Source organism: Hyla sarda, chromosome 8 (genome assembly GCF_029499605.1).
Source record: "Hyla sarda isolate aHylSar1 chromosome 8, aHylSar1.hap1, whole genome shotgun sequence".
Classification (NCBI taxonomy): Eukaryota; Metazoa; Chordata; class Amphibia; order Anura; family Hylidae; genus Hyla; species Hyla sarda.
Window position 1 is genome coordinate 177,248,029 of NC_079196.1, and position 19,911 is coordinate 177,267,939.

Genomic DNA, 19,911 nt, shown 5'->3' on the forward strand with positions numbered 1-19,911 from the left:
GGGTAAATTCTGCCACGGGGCGGTGTGGTACCAGGAAGCAAGTCAATAGGGCAGTCATAGGGTCTATGAGGTGGTAAGACCTCCGCCTGCTTTTTACAGAAGACGTCCGAAAAGTCCTGATAGACCTTTGGAAGGCCAGGCAATGGAGTAGCAACAGACTTGAGGCAACGTTTGTGGCAGGAAGAGCCCCAGGATTTAATGTCCCCAGTGGTCCAGTCGAGGGTAGGAGTGTGACACTGGAGCCAGGGCAGGCCAAGAAGGTTTTTAGAGGTACAGTTAGGCAAAACAAAAAATTCTATTTTTTCTTGATGGAGAACACCAACAGTCATGAGCAAAGGTTCAGGTAGTCAGACGTGGAGAGGATGAATTCACACCTAGTAACGCCTCTCCCACATTAACTAGGTGCGTGCGTTTCCCTGATGCGGAGGGCGAATAGGGCAGTACTTAAGGAAATGTTCAGTACTAGCGCAGTACAGGAACAAATTTCCATTTCTGCGGCGAGTCCTCTCTTCTTGGGTCAGGCGAGACCGATCCACTTGCATAGCCTCCTCGGCGGGAGGTACAGGAGTAGGTTGCAAAGGACGTTAGTGACAAGCGAGAAAACCGCCTGGTGTAAACAAGATCCTTTTCTTGGCGGAGTTCCTGGCATCTTTCCGAGAAACGCATATCTATGCGGGTAGCCAACTGGATAAGTTCAGGCAAGGTAGCGGGAATTTCTCGTGGTGCCAGAACATCTTTGATGTGGCTGGATAAACCTTTCTTGAAGGTCGCGCAGAGGGCCTCATTGTTCCAAGCTAGCTCAGAGGCGAGGGTGCGGAACTGGATAGCATATTCACCCACTGAAGAGCTCCCTTGGACGAGATTCAGAAGAGCCGGCTTGGCAGAGGAGGACCGGGCTGGCTCCTCGAAGACACTGCGAACTTCGGAGAAGAAGGACTGGATGAAGCAGTGGCAGGATCGTTGCGGTCCCAAAGCGGTGTGGCCCAGGACAAGGCCTTTCCAGATAATAAACTGACCACGAAAGCCACCTTAGACCTTCTGTAAGGAACTGGTCCGACATCATCTCAAGGTGCAGGGAACATTGGGACAGGAATCCCCGGCACATCTTAGAGTCCCCATCAAATTTCTCAGGAAGAGACAAACGGACTCTAGAGGAAGTAGCGGCAGCTCGGAGTGGAGGAGATGCTGGAGCTGGCAGAGGAGATGGTAGAGGCTGTGAAGGCAGAAGCTGCTGGAGCATGGCGGCCAACTACGACAGCTGTTGTCCTTGTTGGGCGATCTGCTGAGACTGCTGGGCAACCAAGGTAGTGAGGTCAGCGAGACTTGGCAGCGGCACCTCAGCGGGATCCATGGCCGGATCTACTGTCAGGAACCGGACTGGTATGCGGGTAGTGGAACCTCTGTATTACTGAGGCGATGACATGTGCCGTACCAGGGGACCGGTTCTAAGAAGTTACTGGTTTTCACCAGAGCCCGCCGCAAGGCGGGATGGACTTGCTGTGGCAGTAACTCCCAGGTCGTATCCCCTGATAGCGACTCAACCTCACTAACAGCTGAGATAGGCGTAGTACACAAGGACAAGGCGAAGGCAAGATCGGACGTAGCAAGAGGTCAAGGCAGGCAGCAAAGGTTCGTAGTCAGGGGCAACGGCAAAGGGTCTGGATACACAGGCTATGGATACACAAAATGCTTTCTCAGGGCACTAGGGCAACAAGATCCGGCAAGGACAGGAAGGGGAAGTGGATTTTTATGTGTTTTGTACTGATTGGGCCAGGCACCAATTAGTGGTGCACTGGCCCTTTAAATTTCCTAGAACCGGCGCGCGCACCCTAGAGAACGGGGCCGCACGTGCCAGGAGGGAAGTGAAGGGGGACGTGGTTGGTAAGAGACCTGGGACGCGATCCGTGAGCGGGCACGTCCCGTCCCGCGGATCGCGTCCCCTCCGGTGAGAGTGGAGCAGCGCCGACCGGAGCGCTGCAAGCAGAGAGACACCGCGAGCGCTCCACGGATGCAGCGGGACCCAGAGCGCTCGGTGTTGCAATGCTTCACAGGAAGTTGTATGCCTCTTTTTTTTCTGACCACTGTACTCTCTGCTCCATGTCAGGAACTGTCCAGAGCAGGAGAAGTTTGCTATGGGGATTTGCTCCTGCTCTGGACAGTTCCTGACATGCACAGAGGTGTCAGCAGAGAGCACTGTGATCAGACAGAAAAGAACAACTCAACTTCATCTGAAGCATACAGCAGCTGATAAGTACAGGAAGGATTAAGATTTTTAAAAAGTAATTTACAAATTTGTTTACCTTTTTCCACCAGTTGATTTGAAAAAATAAATAAATAAATAGTTTCCCCCCCGGAGTACCCCTTTAACTGTTACCAGTGATTTGTATACAGAAACATGCAGAAAAAGATTGCAGAAAAGACATCCTCTAAAGATGGAATCCTTGTGATATCCGTAAAGCGAAACTGTAGAGTTAGATGAAAAAATTATTATAGTGCAGCATTGTGCACAATAATAAATTTTTTAAATTACTTTAATTTCCAATTTAATAATAGGTGAGTAAAATAGGACCTCTGTAAGTAATATTATTACAATAGGAAGAAGAACACTAAGGTCATAAAAATTAGCCTTTATTGGTATGTATTAAAATACGACACATACAGATTTTTTTTATTTATTATAATAATAATAATAATAATACAGATATCATATGATAAAAAGATATTGTTGCCAAAACACAGCTGGTCCTAGGTGTGGACCAATCGCTAATAGCTCCTATGACTGGCACTGCTGATCAATGTAGACCCCCTATCTGTTAATGCAGGTAGGCCTTCCTACAGAGAGCCAACCCGCATCTGGAACCTCCTACCTCTCCCTATATCGGAAGGAGGGGGACAGAAGCCAGTAAGACTACAATGACCATCAGCGGTCAAATAGCTGGTTATGATAAATCCTCCAGAACACTTTCAGTGAGTAGCAGAAGTTATAAACACATATATACAGTCAGTTTAGTGCTTACATATCAATGTAAGTCACAATAAAGCATATTCCAATGTGTTTCATTGTACCGCATAAACAGGCGGCACAACTCATCAGGGACTAGTGCCAGGTGACACCTCTATAAATATGAGCCACCTTTGTTCATAAACACATGGAGGTATTGGTGAACATAGGATATTTTATGGTAAAGAGATCCAGGGTATATGTCCGTATTTAGGTAGTCCAGACAATTTGTTGTGTCCCACTATTGAACAGGTTGTGGTGTTGCTGTGTTCAATGATCCTGTAAGCAAGTATATTAAGCAGATGTAAAAAAGAGTAGAGTTGGGTAGAGAGGATATATTATTCGTGGGTAAACACCTACTGATTTCAATATTAATCAGCTGCTGACAAGGAGTTTAGGTATGGACCTATTGATGAGATTAGGACACATAGTATATGTATATGTGTGTTCACATAGTTATAGGGGTATGGTTAGATGAAACTGATCTTTACCTCTAATTATGAGAGGAAGTGCTCAGATGGGGTCCTACCCAGGATCTCTTAGAGGATGATGTCCTGGATGTAAATACATATATAGTATAATGAGTATGCAGTAGAGACTTGTGGAGGAGGGGGGAAGGACATATGAATAATATCATAATGGGTGCCTACCTTAGTGCCGTCCAGTATGAGGTGGGGAGCCCATTGGTAGCATGGCCAAGGTGATGGTCTATGCATAATGAACATATATAATTAATATGTGCAGAGTTGTAATAGGATACGCCATGCATAATGTACATATATGATTAATATGTGCAGAGTTGTAATAGGGTATGAAATGATCATAACCTGGTGGTACTAGTTGTCCAGGGGTTTGGGGCTCCTGTCTGGTGCGGCATGGCTTATGCAGGCCACCGGCCCCTGTATTTATACTATATTGAATTAGTACCGGCGCGAGTGTCGGAGCCATGGGCCGGAAGAAGGGGCACTTCCGGTGTGCGATACGCTCCACTGTATGCGCGCTGCGCTCCAGAATGGTGAGGCCATAGTGGTGGATATGCGGCCACCGAAAGTGACCTCAGAGGCACCGTGATGTGTTCCAGAGTGGAACGTATAATGTAATTTCAATGGGCAATAGATTATATGGGACCATGATAGTGTGTTGGGTTATGTATGGTGTTGATCATGTAGATGGGCAGAAATTAAAGCAGGCAAATAAAGTATGTAGATGTTCCCTGTGAGTAAATGCATGTAAGACACATAAATACAAGGATGTCTATCTAATAAAGGTGAGGTGAGTGCAGCCATATTTATACAAAAACGAGGTATATCTATATTTACTTGATAATACAGGAATAATGGACAACCTATCATATTGTGGGGACAAATAGGAGGGGGGAAGCGGGACTACCAAAAAAAAAAAGGGGAAATGGCTATATTATAGTATACAGTAGATAGGGAATCCCACCAGGTCTGTTGAGATTCCAGGTAGTCTATTGTAAGAAAATTAGACTCTATAAGAAACTGACAAAATTGAGCTGCTCATTTAGTCCATTTGGATAAACCGTGGCAAGTGTAAAATCCATCTGGTTTCTTTTTGTGTAACTATCGCATCAATGTCTCCTTTTCTGATCCCCATAGGGGAGAAAGGTGACTCATATTTATAGAGGTGTCACCTGGCGCTAGTCCCTGATGAGTTGTGCTGCCTGTTTATGCGATGCAATGAAACACGTTGGAATATGCTTTATTGTGACTAGCATTGATATATAAGCACTATACTGACTGTGTATATATATATATATATATATATATATATATATATGTGTGTGTTTATAACTTCTAATACTCACTGAAAGTGTTCTGGAGGATTTACCATAACCAGCTATTTGATGGTCATTGTGGTCTTACTGCACTTGGCCAAACAATATATTTTTATCATATGATATCTGTATTATTATTATTATTACAATTCATTTTTTTTCTGTAAGTGTCGTATTTTAATACATACCAATAAAGGATAATTTTTATGACCTTAGTGTTCTTCTTCCCATTTCCAATTTAGCATGTAAATGATTGTACAGAGCAACCACTGTCCTTGCTCCTTGAAGCATGTAACTATCCATAGTGGTGAGTTTCTTGCTGTCTATGGGTGCTATAGGGAAAGAACAGAAGGCTCCATCTGCCAACACATAGTTATGAGGGTCAGGAGCACAGGTAATGGCTGCTCTGTACTGGTATTGACAGCAGATAGTGACAGGGACCTAAATATTTCAGTTCCCTGTCACAGTATGTGGTGTCCCGGCACCGGATTGCATCCGCTGCCTTGTGGTGAGGTCTCCAAAGTCAGAGTCCCTAGGTGTAGGTTGGGTCCTCATCCTTAGTTAGCCCCTTGTCACCCCTTTTGTAATTAAAATTATTTAAATTTAATGTGTATATATTTGTATAGTAAGTGTACTTACCTAGTTAGTGTCGCAGGACCTGAGGGTCACGTGATGTGTTCCAAAGACTCTATGGTTTCTGTGTATAGGACCTTTGGAGGAAGTCAGGTGTTCACCCATCAGGCCATGTAACGGTGAGTGACAGCTGACCATGGACCAATCCAAAAAGGCCCAGCCCCTGCCCATATAAGGGCGCAGCGGCCATGTCTCGCCCTCTTGTTCCTGGGCTGTTTACAGAGAAGGATCTGCGCTGCTGTCATCAGTGAGTTTAGGCCCGAGCTTTGTGGCGACGGCTGATCTTTACTAAACTGTGAGTGTAATCCATCCCCACGCACTCTACAAGATCACCGGACCATATCTAACCCCTAAATCCGGGCGGATCTTCGCAAATTACCCTCAATTCTGAGACTTATATAAAAAGTCAAGGTACGCAACAACTGTCAGTAACTGAGGTGTACGGAGACTGTATTAATGAGTCTGTTACTGTTCATTGGATGTACCGCAAGACTTTAAGTAACGTTTATCCAAGTTCAACTACCTTGTGGATCTTCAGTCATTATATGCATGCACCTATCGTTACTGGGAAGGGCGGCGATAGGCCGGAGAATTACCTCAGCATACTAGCCCTCAGCCTGGCGTCACGAGTGACAGGGTTAACCTTAACCCCTGATATACTGAAGCAACACCCTGACTACACTACCCATACCCCAGAGGCCTACCACAAAGCCTTTTTGGCATCGCACGAACAGGATTCGGGTGTATGCCTACTACAGTTGCCACTGGCGAAAGTCTACTCCCCCCCCAAGCAACGAACTTTATTCATGTGCTGTAAACCATGTTGTTGTGTACGGGAGCAGTGTTTGTGGTGCACCATACAAGGGGGCCACGAGAAAAGTAACGTGGGAGGCAAAAATTCATCTGCAACTAAGATGTGTAAACTGCGCAATGAGTGCATGCTGCAATCTTCTGGTCCGGTCAGGACAGGCGGAGCTGAACTGCTGCCGGAAAAGCGCGCGAAGAAGGCCCGCGCTGCGCCACGCCCCGCCCCTTGGCGTGGCTGCCAAGTCGCTGTATCACAGCCGAAAGGGAACTTGGAGATACAGGAGTCGTCTCTGCAGGGATCGGAAGTCGGGGCTGCACCGATGACGTCCTTCCTGCCGGCCGCCATTTTGGGGAAGCCCACTATAAAAGACACCCCGCAGAGCGACCTCTTTAGTCTGCACAAGGAGCCGGAGAGTACAGACATGGCGTAGAGCAGCGTTCCACGTGGTAAAGATGGAAAAATGGCGCCGGAACAACGAAAAGTCGTGGCAGTCGCAGCCCGATTTTTCAAGAACTTGCTGACCGTCTGCAGCGGTTGTCATTAGATGAAGAGGGGGCCTGCAATCTTCCCTCACTGCTTGATGATGATGACGATTGGCAAGAAACACCTCCAGCGGAGAGCAAAGGGACACCTGGAGGTGCATTGTCCCCTCAACACAGAACTTGAGGCTCGTGTGCCGAGATCCCATTGGAGGAATCTACAGTGAATACCCCGCCAGAGGTGGCCTATTCTTCCTCCTCCAGCCCTGAAGCTAAAGTTCCTCTATCTGATTTGCCAAGTGCACGACCGTGCTCACCAAAATTGCCGGGTGTTTGGAGATGAGCCAGAGCTGATCGAATATATGCACAAGGTACTTCAGCCAATACCTGGGACGCCACTCCCACAGATTCCAGCTGCACAAAGAGAAAGGGCCTGTCAAGAAGCCGAACTGGCCGAATTGATGGAAAAGTTAGGGGCCCAACACAGAGAACTGTATGCCCCTAAGCACGTGCATTTGCCTTATGAAGAAAAAGCGCGGTATCAAGAAAATACCAAAGAAATGGAGGCATTGTACACATGCAAATGGGATCATCCCCGAGAAGGGGAGGAGCCTCTAGAATGACGAAGAGCAACTGTGGCCAAGTTCGACAGGGTCAGAGGTTATGGGACACTTCTTGACTGCCCCACTGGGCAGACCATCCTCGTAAACCGGCAAGAAGTACAGAGGCCATATCTTCATAGGAAGTTCTACACCTTAGAGGTGGGTGAGATTGTAGAGGGCACCCCCGTCCAGAGCCTGCGTGGAGAATGGGCTTCTGCGGTCACGGGACCAGCTGCCTCAGCACAGCTTCCCTTCAAGTATTTCCCGTCAACTGATTGGGAGTCCGACCTCTTCAACTTGAGACCAAAATGGTCCGCTCCTAAAGCCTCCATCAACGTACCCAAGGAGGAGGAGCCTCAACAGCAAAGATCATCTTTTGTGTACAGCAAAGAGTCAAGTTCATCATCTTTTGTTTACAGTAAAGAGTCAAGTTCATCATCTTCTGTGTACAGTAAAGTGCCAAGTCCTGCTCAAGTTCAAGAAAGTAAGCCCAAATTGCGGGCACCAAAGACCATATCTAGACTCTCTCGGAGCAATGAGAGTTTCTGTTCCAGTGGTACCAACACACGTACCTAGGCCCTCTCGGAGCAATGAGAGTTTGCCTCCTGCACAGGTACCAACGTATGTACCAAGGCCCTCTTCTGACATGGAGAGTTTGCCTGCTTCCAGGGTACCAACAGAAGGGTCATGGGTCCATCCTAGTTTGGAGATGGTACTCAAGCCCTATTGCCCCACTTTGATCACGGCTAGAAAGCCTGTGTCCTCTTCTAATGCTGCCATCCACCACTCCATCCTCACCAATGTGGTGTGGCAAAGCTATATCAATTCTACTCTTGCCCCTGTTGTTGGAAGGTACAGAGGAACCAGAAGAGGCATAACAAGAGTAAAGAAGAATATTAGCTGGAGGCTTTAAAGTAATGTCAGATTGTTTCTTGTGTTAACCACTTTTATTTTGCAGCAACCAAGTTCAAGAATTTTGCCTAGCAGGACTGTGCTAAGATTGTTTCAGTTTAACCACTTCCCGCAAATGGACGTGTATACACGTCCATTTTTCCTGTGACTTAACGCAAATGGAAGTGTATACACGTACAATACATTTTCTATCACCATGTCCATTGGCATGGTGATAGAAACGTCATCTCAGCTGTTCTGGACAGCTGACCAATGACACTATGCAGCTGGGGACCAATCAGACTGGTACCCTGCTACTGATCGTTGTCATTAGTCAGTCAGTCAGTGACTGACTAATGACAAGGACTTGCGGGGTTCCGGGCTGATCGGGTCTCAGGTGACCCAATCGCCCGGAAAATAGGGATTTTCAGAGCGGTCAGAGAGCACTCCGATCATCCTAAAGGGTTAGGAGCGAGGTGGCAGCTGCCACCTCGCTCCTAAACCCCTGCCATTGGTCATTAGGGCTAGCGACCAATGGCAGGAGGGGGGCGGGAGGTTAAAGGTGAAATCCCCGCTCTGAACGCCCCTGAATGTCGGCGCAGAGCGGGGGGAAGATGGTGGACGGTTCGGAAATCTCACACCCGGACCGACGATCGCAGCGGGACTGGCGGCAGGATCGGGACAGGCGGCGTGGGATCGACGGAGGCAGTGGCGGACGCTGCAGTAAAGATCAGCCGTAAGTGATCTTCACTGCTGCGTTCCAGGAGTTGCCAAACTACAACTCCCAGCAAGCCCAGACAGCCAAAGGCTGTCTGGGCATGCTGGGAGTTGTAGTTTTGCAACATCTGGAGGCCCAAAGTTTGGAGACCACTGTTCAGTGGTGTCCAAACTGTAGCCCTTCCAGATGTTGCAAAACTACAACTCCCAGCATGCCCAGACAGTCCGGACATGCTGGTAGTTGTAGTTCTGTAACATCTAGCCCTTCAGATTTTGCAGAACTACAACTCCCAGCATGCCTTGACAGTCTGGGCATGCTTGGAGTTGAAGTTTTGGAACATCTGGAGGGCTACAGCTTGGACACCACTGAACAGTGGTCAGCACACTGGGACCCTCCAGATGTTGCAAAACTAACTCCCAACATGTCTTTTGGCGGTCTGGGCATGCTGGGAGTTGCAATTTTGAAACAGCTGAGGCACCCTTTTTGGGAAACACTGAGTTAAGTAACAAACTCAGTGTTTTGCAACCAGTGTGCCTCCAGCTGTTGCATAACTACAACCACCAGCATGCACGGACAGCCAAAGAGCATGCTGGTAGTGCTAGTTTTGCAACAGATGGAGGTTTGCCCCCCCCCCCCCCCCATGTGAATGTACAGGGTACATTCACACGGGCGGGGGTCTACAGCGAGCTTCTTGCTACAAGTTTGAGATGCAGCAAGTTTTCCGCCACAGCTCAAACTCCCAGCGGGAAGCTCGCTGTAGACCCCGGCCGTGTGAGTGTACCCTAAAAACACTACACTATACTACATTACACAAAATAAAAAGTAAAATGCTACATACACACATACTCCTACACAGTCACCTCCCCCCCTCCCCCCCAAAAAAAAAAAATTCTCGTATGACACTGTTTCCAAAACGGAGCCTCCAGCTGTTGCAAGACAACTCCCAGTATTGCCGGACAGCGATTGACATTCCAGGCATGCTGGAAGTTTTGCAACAGCTGGAGGCACCCTGTTTGGGAAACACTGCCATAGGGTATTTTTGGTATTGGATGCAAGTGTAATTCTTGCATCCGGTTCCGTCATAATGCAAAGCCCTTATATAGTCTTCAAATGCGCATGGCGCTCTCTCACTTCGGAGCCCTGTCGTATTTCAAGGCAACAGTTTAGGGCCACATATGAGGTATTTTTGTACTCAGGAGAAATTGCCTAACAAATTTGGGGGGGCTTTTTCTCCTATTACTCCTTGTAAAAATGTAAAATTTGGGGGAAAACCAACATTTTAGTGGAAAAAAAATGTATTTACACATCCGACTTTAACGAAAAGTCGTCAAACACCTGTGGGGTGCTAAGGCTCACTGGACCCCTTGTTACGTGCCTTGAGGGGTGTAGTTTCCATAATGGTATGCCACGTGGATTTTTTTTGCTGTTCTGTCACCATAGGGGCTTCCTAAATGCGACATGCCCCAAAAAAACATTTCAGAAAAATTCACTCTCCAAAATCCCATTGTCGCTCCTTCCCTTCTGAGCCCTCTACTGCGCCTGTCGAACACTTGACATACACATATGAGGTATTTCCTTACTCCAGAGAAATTGGGTTACAAATTTTGGGGGGATTTCTCTCCTTTTACCCCTTATAAAAATTCAAAAACTGGGTCTACAAGAACATGCCAGTGTAAAAAAATTTTGAATTTTCTCCTTCACTTTCCTGCTATTCCTGTGAAACACCTAAAGGGTTAACACACTTTCTGAATGTCATTTTGAATACTTTGAGGGGTGCAATTTTTATAATGGGGTCATGTGTGGGGTATTTCTAAAATTAAGGTCCTTCAAATCCACTTCAAAACTGAACTGGTCCCTGAAAAATTCAGATTTTTTAAATTTTGTGAAAAATTTGAAATTTGCTACTATACTCTGAAGCCCTCTGATGTCTTCCAAAAGTAAAAATATGTCAACTTTGATGCAAACATAACGTAGACATATTGTATATGTGAATCAATATATCATTTATTCGGTATGTCTATGTTCCTTACAAGCAGAGAGTTTCAAAGTTCGAAAATTGCAAAATTTTCACATTTTTCATGAAATTTTGGAATTTTTCACCAAGAAATGATGCAAGTATCGTCGAAATTTTACTGCTATGTTAAAGTAGAATATGTCACGAAAAAACTATCTCGGAATCAAATTCATAAGTAAAAGCATCCCAGAGTTATTAATGCTTAAAGTGACAGTGGTCAGATGTGAAAAAAACGCTCTGGTCCTTAAGGTGAAAATGGGCTTGGTCCTTAAGGCGTTAAAGTTCAGCAACATAACCACTAAGCTTGTGCCTGACTATTAAGTCAACAGACTCCTAGCCAGTAGGAGATTCATAAGGACTGTACCCGGCTGAGTTGTGGTTAAGGCCGTGTTTACCTTTCCCTTTAATTGGACTCCTAGTGTAGGTGGACTGCTGATCCTTACACGCCAATTTGTATATTTTCCCATGAACTCTTAGTGTAGGTGGACTGCTGATCCTTACACGTCTGTTTTATGTATATACCAGCAGCTTCATAAGAACTCTTATGCTAAATGTTGCACTTATCCGGTGAATGCGCCTGAACCCTGTTGGAGTGTTCATAATTGTATAGTATAGTAAATATGTATATGGTTCTTGTACACAGGAAGGTATCCTCATTTCTGTGTACATAAAAAACAGGTAAAGGTTGTACATAGAAAAAATAATCTAGTGTATTTGTACATGAAGAAGTCGGTGAGAGTTGTACACGAAAAATGTCAGTGTAATACATGTGTACACTAAACCCTAAAAACGTAAATAATTCTTGTATATACAAATATATAAAATGTTAAAGGTGTTTAGTAGTTGCTAAATAGGTGACACCCCGGCTCCTCCGAGGGTAGTATTATTGCTGTCGCCAATCGCTAGAACCTGTCTCAAAAAAAATAATAGTGAAGATTACCCTTAAAATAGTACTTGCACACATAGTACTCTCTATTATTCACTTAAATGTACTACTTCAATCTATTTCAGTACATACAAAAAAATAAAATATATCTCACTTAAGAAAACACTTTAGGAATTGTAGCCTATTGTAATTCAATTCCTGCCACTGTTAGTTACACTCATATTTCTCTTCTTTTTCTTTGCGTGTGTGAGATGCTCTACCTGCCCAGTAGGTGCTCTTGCGAGCTAACAAATATAACACGTAATTCTTAAAGTAACCTAGGTAGGTTATGTGAAGTGCTCTAGGGGTAAGAAGCATGTAGCCGATAGACCCTAGCAGCCAATCTTACTGTGACCTAGCCTCCGGCTAGCCAGTATACCTTATGTGTACTAACAGGAGAATCATTGTTGGCGAATAACATGTGTGAGATAATAAAATTGTTTAGTCAGCTTGAAACTAAATGTATAGAGAGCTGTACTAATGTCTAGTTAGCCTCATAAAGATGTGTAGAGAGCTAACAAAATGTTTTAGGAACTAGAAACTAAATGTTAGATAGCTGCCTAATTATCTAGTCAGCTTTAAAATGTATAGTAAGCTTAATAAAAGTGTTTTAGAAGCTAGAAACTAAAGGTCTAGATAGCTTCATAATTGCTTAGATAACTTCATAAGTGTCTTAGAAGCCTTCTTAAATGTCTACTAGGATTACTAGTCTACAAAATGTTTAAAATGCCTAGAAAATGTCTGGTGGGTTTCAAAGTACCTAATGTGTATAAAAGTTTGTCAGGATGTAGATTCTGTCTAGTTAGAGATCCTGCTTAAGTCTGTCCTAGTTCCTCTGCCTTAGGGGACAGGCGTCGGGGTCGATTTATTTTAAGTAAGGGGGTTTGTGGTGTCCCGGCACCGGATTGCATCCGCTGCCTTGTGGTGAGGTCCCCAAAGTCAGAGTCCCTAGGTGTAGGTGGGGTCCTCATACTTAGTTAGCCCCTTGTCACCCCTTTTGTAATTAAAATTATTTAAATGTAATGTGTATATATTTGTATAGTAAGTGTACTTACCTAGTTAGTGTCACAGGACCTGAGGGTCACGTAATGCTTTCCAAAGACTCTATGGTTTCTGTGTATAGGACCTTTGGAGGAAGTCAGGTGTTCACCCATCAGGCTATGTAACGGTGAGTGACAGCTGACCATGGACCAATCCAAAAAGGCCCAGCCCCTGCCCATATAAGGGCGCGGTGGTTATGTCTCGCTCTTTTGTTCCTGGGCTGTTGACAGGGAAGGATCTGCGCTGCTGTCATCAGTGAGTTTAGGCCCGAGCCTTGCGGTGACGGCAGATCTTTACTAAACTGTGAGTGTAATCCACCCCACGCACTCTGCAAGATCACCGGACCATATCTAACCCCTAAATCCGGATGAATCTTCAAAAATGACCCTAAATTCTGAGACTTATATAAAAAGTCAAGGTCCGCAACAACTGTCAGTCACTGAGGTTTACGGAGACAGTATTAATGAGACTGTTACTGTCCATTGGATGTACCGCAAGTCTTTAAGTAAAGTTTATCCAAGTTCAAGTTCAACTACCTTGTGGACCTTCAGTCATTATATGCATGCACATATCGTTACTGGGAAGGGCGGCGATAGGCCGGAGAATTACCTCAGCATACTAGCCCTCAGCCTGGCGTCACGAGTGACAGGGTTAACCTTAACCCCTGATATACTGAAGCAACACCCTGACTACACTACCCATACCCCAGAGGCCTACCACAATTACAAAAGACAAGTGTCAATTGGGCAGGTCAATCCTTTTCATGGCGCCATATGCAGGAGCGTACAGTGGCATCAAACGTAGCACACAAGGGACCATGCCATTTCCTGTTCATTTAAATAGGGCAGGCAGGACGGGTTTAACCATTTCACTCGTAATGTAGAAATAAATGGAGGTTGCTTGATCTAGAATACTGAATTAGGCATAGAGAGAACAGAAGCGGACCCTCATCTTTTCACAAAAACACGGAGCAAAAAAAATCAATTCTAGCTCTGGAAGACCTGTCCTCTATTACCTAAATAACCCTTTGATTTCATTTTTACTTCCTCGGTGGTGATGCTGCACAGAACCTAAACACTCTCCTGGCTGCCTTTCAGATTACAGCTGATGGATGAGGGTCCATGTAGAAACAGACATTGAAGGGCCCATATGCATGAGCGAGGACACTGGAGGTGGATCCTCTGTGTCAGTGAGGTGATGGCGTGGGCCGCACCAGGGGAACGGAATCTAAGGGGTTACTGGTTTTCACCAGAGCCCGCCGCAAAGCGGGATGAACTTGCAGCGGCAGGTAACCCCCTGGTCGTTCCACCCGATAGCGACTCAACCCCACTGACAGCTGAGACAGGCGCAGTACACAGGGACAAGGCAAGAGCAAGGTCGGACGTAGCAGAAGGTCAGGGCAGGCAGCAAAGGGTCATAGTCAGGGACAACAGAAAGGGTCTTGATACACAGGCTTGGGATACACAAAACGATTTCTCAGGGCACTAGGGCAACATGATCCGACAGGGACAGGAAGGGGAAATGGGTTTTTATATGAATGGGAGTGATAGACAACTGATTGGGCCAGGCACCAATTAGTGGTGCACTGGCCCTTTAAATTTCAGAGAGCCGGCACGCGCGCACCCTAGAGAGCAGGGCCGCGCACGCCAGGACATGACAGCCGGGGAACGGGACAGGTGAGTGGATTGATATGCGACACGCGGGTGGGCGCGTCCCGCTACGCGGATCGCATCCCCGCCGGCAGTGACAGTGCAGCGCTCCCGGCGCTGCAGACAGGAGAACGCCGCGAGCACTCCGGGGAGGAGCAGGGACCCGGAGCACTCGGCGTAACAGTACCCCCCCCCCTTTGGTCTCCCCCTCTTTTTGGATCCCAGGAACCAATGGATGAGCTCCTTGTCAAGGATATTGTCCTCGGGCTCCCAAGACCTCTCTTCGGGGCCACAATTCTCCCAGTCAACAAGAAAAAATCTTTTACCTCTGACAAACTTGGAATCGAGGATTTCTTTTACCGCGAAGACATCAGAGGAGCCAGAGACAGGAGCAGGAGCAGTGACCTTGGGGGAAAAGCGGTTCAGAACGAGAGGTTTGAGAAGGGAAACATGAAAGGAGTTAGGAATACGAAGAGAAGGAGGAAGATGAAGCTTGTAGGAGACAGAGTTGATTTGACTTTTGACTTTAAATGGTCCAAGGTAACGTGGACCCAGCTTGTAGTTAGGAACACGAAACCGGATATATTTGGCAGAGAGCCACACTTTGTCACCAGAAGCGAAGACAGGAGGAGTTCTTCTCTCTCTATCTGCATGTCTCTTCATTCGAGACGAGGCCAGTAGGAACGACTTTTGAGTCTCTTTCCAGATAACGGAGAAGTCCCGGGTTACTTCATCCACGGCAGGAACTCCACAAAGGCATGGGGATTTGGGGAATGGGGAGGGGGGGCAGAGGGTGACTGCAGTACACCACAAAGAATGGGGATTTGGCGGAGGATTCAGAATTTTTGAAATTGTACGAGAATTCAGCCCAGGGCAGAAGGTCGACCCAATCATCTTGGGGGGGAGGAGACAAAAAGTCGCAAGTAGTCACCAAGAATCTGGTTTACTCTTTCCACTTGTCTATTGCATTGGGGGTGATAGGAGGACGAGAAATTTTATTTGATCTTTAATTGATTACAGAGAGCTCTCCAAAATTTTGACACAAATTGAATGTCTCTATCCGAGACAATATGCGTGGGAAGCCCGTGAAGACGAAAAATGTGCAGAAAAAATTGCTTCGCCAACTGTGGCGCAGAAGGAAGGCCTGGAAGCGGAATGAAGTGAGCCATTTTGGAAAAACGATCAACGACCACCCAGATGACCTTGTTGCCATGGGATACGGGAAGATCTGTAATGAAATCCATGGCAATTTGGGACCATGGTTGCTCAGGGACGGGCAAAGGAAGGAGGAGTCCAGCAGGCTTCTGGCGAGGGGTTTTATCCCGGGCACAAACAGTACAGACCCGAACAAAATCAGTAACGTCACCCTCTAGTGTAGGCCACCAATACAGACGGGAGATTAGCTGAGTGGACTTTTTAATGCCAGCATGACCAACCAGGTGAGAAGAATTCCCCCATTTGAGGATCTTGAGGCGAAGGTGTGGAGGAACAAAAGTCTTTCCAGGGGAGGTTTGCCCCAGAGAGGCTGGAGCAGAGGAGACCAGGCACTCAGGTGGTATAATATGCTGCAGAGAGGTTTACGACTCAGAGGCATCAGAGGAACGAGAAAGGGCATCAGCTCTGACATTCTTGTCAGCGGGACGAAAGTGTATCTCGAAGTTGAAGCGGGCAAAAAACAACCACCATCTAGCCTGGCGAGGATTCAGACGCTGAACGGACTGGAGGTAAGACAAATTCTTGTGGTCAGTATAAATGGGGTGTTTGGAACCCTCCAATAGATGTCTTCACTCCTCAAGTGCTAACTTGATGGCCAGCTATCTCCAATAGAGTAGTTCTTTTCTGCCGGAGAGAAAGTCTTTGAGAAAAAAACACAAGTAATATTACGTCCGGTAGCGTTTTTTTGCAGAAGCATGGCTCCGGCTCGGACTGAGGAAGCGTCTACTTCCAGGAAGAATGGTTTTAACGGATCAGGTCTGGACAGAACTGGTGCAGAGGCGAAGACAGCTTTGATGTGATTGAAGGCCTCATCCGCTTGTGGAGGCCACGATTTAGGATTAGAAATTAAGCGGATCCCTCCAGGGAACAAACCAGGATAGAGGCAGCGCACAGGACTTCAAAGGTAAAATGGTTTATTTACCCGGCATGCAACGCGTTTCGCTGGATAACCAGCTTCATCAGGCATGTTGAGGGTGGAGATATATAGGGTATTTATACACAACAGTTAACCCGCACATTGCTGGAATAAAAGCAATAGGCGGGAGCCCATAAAACACACATATAAAAAATAGTAAAATACAAAAAAATATATAAAAATAAATAAATAACAAAATTATATATATCCACATACCCAACTAGAGAAATTGGATATGTAAATACATAAGATATAAAATATAAAATATGTCAATAGATTTGTAATATATTTATAATATGTTATGATAATAGAAGGCAAGTCAAGTCACACAGCGTTCTCAATCATCTCATTTAAACCACCAGGGAAAAGGGAACCAAGTGAAAAAATCCAGTATGATTCTCTATTAATTAGCCTTTGGAAACGATTTTTTATAATAGATGGTATGACTTCAATGATTTTTAATTTAAGACAGTCAAAATTCCCGGAGTGTATTTGACATATGTGTCGTGAGACACTGTGTAGCATGAATTGTCTTCCCACATTGGAACGATGTTTATTCATGCGGGACCGCACTGTCTGAACAGTGCGGCCCACATACTGCAAACCGCAAATACAAGATAAAAGGTAAACCGCATAGCTGCTTTCGCAATCATGCGTTCCCTTAATCCGAAATACATTTTTCGAAATATTACAAACAAAATTATCACCTTTTTCTATCATGATGCAGCATTTACATCTCATTTTACCACAGGGGATAGTGCCATTATCCTGTCCTACACGATTAGATACAACAAAACGATTATTCTTAAGACCGTCACTGGGGGCCACCAAATTACGCAGATTTTGTGATCTGCGGAATGTGACACCTGGGTGGTCGGGTAGTATATCTTTAAGTATCGGATCACCTTTTAATATATACCAATATTTATTGAATATTGTTTTTATCTTGGGTGCTGCGCAATTAAAATTGGTAACGAAATTGTGACTATAATTCTTCTTGGATTTTTTATTATTTTTACAATCAATTTGACATTTATCGATTGTGAGATTTATAATTTCTTTCTTAATATCATTCGCATTAGTTTTATCAATTATCAAATCCTCTTGTCGTTGTCCCTTAGCCTGATTAAAAGCTTTATTTAGAATCGATTTTGGATAGTTTTTCTCTCTAAAGCGATTCTGTAAAATACGTGATTGTTCCAAAAAGTCAGAATTAGATGTACAATTTTTTCTGATACGCAAATATTGCCCATAGGGCACATTACGGATCCACTGGGGATAATGGGAACTATTGAAATCCAATAGACTGTTTATGTCCACTGGTTTAAAAAATGTTTTTGTTTTTATACGGCCATCCGAATCCTTTCTGAGTTGAAGATCAAGAAAGTCAATAGAGGAAGAAGAGCAGTAAATGGTAAATTTTAGACCCCAGGTGTTAGAATTAAGAGTGTCAACAAAATCATGTGCTTGAGAGGAGGAGCCTGTCCAAATAATGAACAGGTCATCAATATATCGCCTATAAAAGGCGACATACCGATTAAAAACAGGGGACTGTGTGATATGTGAGGACTCGAAACGCCCCATGACCAAATTAGCATAACTGGGGGCGAATCGAGTCCCCATCGCACAGCCCCTGCATTGTCTGTAAATGATATCATTAAAACTAAAAAATATTGTGTTCTAAAATTAAAAAAAATAGATTCAATAATGAACAGTGCTTGGGTGAGTGAAAAATTACCATCTGAGAGGAGAACCTCCTTTATGGCCGCTAGACCTATAGAGGTGGTAATATTAGAATAAAGTGCACAAACATCAAGAGTCAAAAACAAAAAATCAGCTGGAAAAATAATATTGCTAACCTCCCTAATTAGCTGTGTAGAATCTTTAAGATAGGAGGGAAGAGAGAGAACAAAAGGTTGTAGAAATAAATCTATATAATGTGATAAATTACAAGTGAGTGAACCAACACCAGATATAATAGGACGTCCAGGGGGACAAAACAAGGATTTGTGCAACTTAGGTAAGTAGTAAAAGATAGGTAACGAATAATTTTTCACTGATAAAAAATCACATTCTTTTTTATTTAACAAATTATTATCAGTAGCATTTTTTATAAGTTCTTTATATTCCGCAAAATATCTAGGGGAGGGATCATTCGTCAAAATTTCATAGTATTCCTTGTCGGAAAGGATTCTGAGGGCCTCATCAATATACGCAGATCTATCCAGAACTGCAACACCACCCCCCTTATCAGCGGGGTGGATAATTATAGAGGAATTATCCTGTAGACTTTTTACAGCCTGTCGTTCAACAATACTTAGATTGTCTTGTATTTTGCCAAAATTATGGCTATCACGTAAGGAACAAAGTTCTTTTGAAACAATCTGATAAAAAGTATCCACATAAGGGCCTTTATTATGGATAGGATAGAAAGATGACGGGGGGGTTACTTTTACATGCTTAATTTCAGTATTCCTTATGGTGTCAAAGGATGATGAAACATTTGTATTAGATTGCCCCAACAATGGGTCCTCTACTGAGATGTTACGTTTATTCGAAAGGGAGAAGTGTCTACTTAATGTAAGTTTACGTGTAAAACGATTCAAATCTAAAAATAGTTGGAAATTGTTTGGTAAGGAAACTGGACAAAAGGATAACCCTTTTGATAATAAATCACTCTCATTTTGGGCCAAGACGTAAGAAGATAAATTGAAATTTTTTTTATTTTACCATCACTATCTCTAACTATGTTCTTAGGAAAACTTGATTCGGAATTTATTGTAATAGATTTTTGTTCTTCTTGAAATCTGGACTGGAACCTTTTTGATTTATTTTTTCTACCTCCCCTGCAACCTCGATGCCGAATTTTCTTTTTATTGACTTTGTTGCAATTGGCTGAAAATATTGGGTGATACGGTTGGTGGTGACACACTCCTCCATATGTTGGAGTGTGACAGTGCTGGCAATTATAGGACGGGAGCCTAAAAAAAGGCTAGAATCAGAATTAGTGTCTACCGGACTATGAAGCAGAGTAGAGGAAGAAACATTATGTACCGTAAGTATAGAGCTATTGAAAATGGTATCTTCTGACATGGATTCATCACCACAGGGTTCGTCAACAGGTGGATCAATTATATGAATCGGATTCACATGTTGCGGTAGTTTCTGAAATCGTTTTTCAAATTGCGAAATATTTGGAACATGGTTTGCATGTTGCAATG